The sequence below is a fragment of the Lupinus angustifolius genome, chromosome LG19, assembly GCF_001865875.1.
Source record: "Lupinus angustifolius cultivar Tanjil chromosome LG19, LupAngTanjil_v1.0, whole genome shotgun sequence".
Classification (NCBI taxonomy): Eukaryota; Viridiplantae; Streptophyta; class Magnoliopsida; order Fabales; family Fabaceae; genus Lupinus; species Lupinus angustifolius.
The window spans coordinates 7,585,188-7,588,275 of NC_032027.1; the positions used below are offsets into that span (position 1 = coordinate 7,585,188).

The following is a 3,088-nucleotide window of genomic DNA, read 5'->3' on the forward strand; positions in this document are numbered from 1 at the left end:
TGCACAATAGAATGGCTAATAGGTCTAGATTTTGAAACAACATGTGTGCATCGTAAAGCTATGCTCATTACCACCATTACAACATAAGCCAAATGACCTCTTGGTGTATTGAATTGTTGATCTAGAACATCTTTCAGATATACTACTACAACATATTTTGTATTTAGTGATGGTTTTTTATGCGATTAGTGGAGGTTTTTAACTTCCACAATATAAATAGTGGATGTTTCAAAAACCGCTACACTTATGACCGCTAGAAGCGTTTTGTGGAGGTTTTAGAAAACCTCCAGTACCTATAAATTTGCAGCGGTTTATTTGTGGAGGTTTTTGACCTCCACTATTTGATGAGGTTTTTAACCTTTGCTATTTGAGGAGGTTTTTGTAGTGTTTACCATGGAGGCTTTAAACCTCTACTATTTGAGAATGTTAATCGTGGAGATTTTCAACCCCTACTACTTGAAATAACAAATGGAGACATGCTAGAAGGTATTTCAACCTCAATTTAATTTCATAATTGTCACAACTTTAGTGTCATTAGTTTGTGATTATTATTTAAATATACAATACAAAATGAAAATGTTCCTAGCAATAATAAAATTTCACTGCAAGTAACCAAAGTAGCGTAACAAAGTTGAAAAAGTTACAATTCATCATTCGTTATAAATCCAGATATACCAGAAAATCTCAAAAAACTAAAGGTAGTCTCATATGACACTTTAAAAACATAATACATAACAAATATCCTAAATGTTGCTGACTCCATATGATCCTCTTGCACCTAAAGGTGTATTAGACATACTTGCATCATCATTTGCGTGAAATAATAAAATGAAAACATTTAGTTGGAACAATAAAAAAATATTAATAATTATTGCATCATTATTTACTAACTAAGAATGTAAAAATAATAACTTCCTTGTTCACTATGATGAAATCTAAAAAACAATCTTAGCATTGCAACAAGTGTACAATACTACATGTGTAAAAAGTCTATGAATCAACAATGTCATAGTTGATACCCCAAATTGTACAAATGCTAACAATGGATACTTCTTGATTTTTATCAACGCATGTGCATATAAAGACTATTTATCTATATGCAAAAACTAATAAGTAATATGCCAAATGCAAGGTAGACATGCAAGTCAGCAACATGCAAAAGTAATATGCACATTCATGTATAGTTAGATAACAAATTTTGCTAGCCTCCTGGAGTCAATTTATACTATATCAAACATTGAACAATTTATACTATATCTAACCAGAAAGGGAAATTTTCAAAATCTCATTATATTCAAACTAGGAAAATCAAGCAAACAAACAAAATACTAAATATAATAATGGTACTTGCACATACATGTGTAAAGAAGTTAGCCAATTCTTTAGGGATCCCTCCTTCTTTCATTATGATGTAGGACTTAAATGATGATTCCAAATTGTTGCATCTCTCTCGCCAATCATTAGAAGATGAAGATGTGGCAGCAAATGATGAAGAATGGCTCAAATCAGAAAATCGAAGTCTAGTATTCCTATATGTATTCGTAGGAACTGCTCCCAAACCCATGGTTAGCACTCTTCCAGAGTGGTCTGGTCTCATCACTCTACCAACTGAATCATGAGGAGAAACTTCAGATTCATCAATGTTGGTTTGAGTCAAAGCCTCTTGAATTTGTTCCTACATGCATGCAAAAATATTATTAATTGTAAAAATTGGAAGATTAAAATTCAATGCATGCAAAGAAGATTAGTTAATTAGATTGAACCTACCGCTACAATCTTTTCTGCTTCATTTACAAATGTTCCATCCTTCCTTTTATGAGTGGCAACGTATAAGTTTCCACAACCTGGTGGTTTCCCATTCACCATCTAAAATATAGAAAACTTAATTCAGATTTGAGCCTTTCTAAACAAATAAAAAGTAATAAGTGCAAAGTCTAAATAAATAAAAACTAACATGATAGTGTCGCTACCATCTCACGCCTTCTTCTTGAATTAAGCTTAGAACCACTAGTGTGCGAAACTACTTGCTTCTTTCGAATTTCTTTGTTTTTCCTACAAAGTTCCTATGAAAAACAATTACACATTCACACACTAATCAAATAAAATAGCTATAGAAAAAATCAAACAACCAAAGTCATGTCAATTTATATACCATAGTTGATGGTCTTAGACAATAGTGAACAAAACGAGTCCATTGATCTTTGTCTATGCCAATTGGAACATTTCTTATGATTTCATCTCTAGTCTTGACTGGATCAGAGAACTCATTCCATAATATTTGCCTACTTGCACTCCATTTTCTCCTAAGACTAAGTTTTTAATATCATCTTGAAATGTGTTCACTAGTCCTAAAACAAATGCAAGGTTTCCAAAAAGTGACATTAATTTTTCAATATTAATATTAGAGATAAAAATTTAGACATGTATAATTGTTATACGTTTATGATTGTATCAAAACACTCTGCAAAATAAGTAGAAGGTATACCACTACGTCCACCTGACTACTTATCATAATCTATTGGAAATAACTTGCAATCAGATGTCGAAGTTCCTAAAAATCCAGCAAGAAGGCCTTGTGGATCACCATAGGCTGCGCCTTGCTCATCAAAATCCACAATGATGCGTAGTCCGATAGGTAAGTTATTCACTTCTCTAACTTTGACCTTTATCTGCTTGACAACTCTTTCTGAGTCTATAACAATAAAATATAACATCAAATATGTCCATCAAGACCCAAAGTAATTTAACAAAAGAAAAACAAATAGACTCGCATCCAAGTAAACACAACTCTTGTACCTATTGCCTCGATAATCCAATAATGTATAGACTCGCGTCCAACATCAACTGTTAATGTTTCAGCTTCTCCTGACACTTCCGGAGCTGAGACATCGAGAGCTTGTAAGGAATGTACTGATGGGACTTTCAGAGTTGACACATCAGGAGCTTGTGAAGGGACTTGAACTGATGGTGAAGGATTTGTAGGATTTATTGCTGGTGAAGAATGAGTTGGATCTTCTATTGGAGATGCAACACATTGTGATTGAGGTGCTGATTTTAATGGATTCTGAAAATGCTTCACTTTTTCCAT

General features: G+C 33.0%; 1 pseudogene; it reads right to left on the minus strand.

Moving 5' to 3' along the window:
• Positions 1,295-3,088, minus strand: LOC109333957 (annotated as a pseudogene).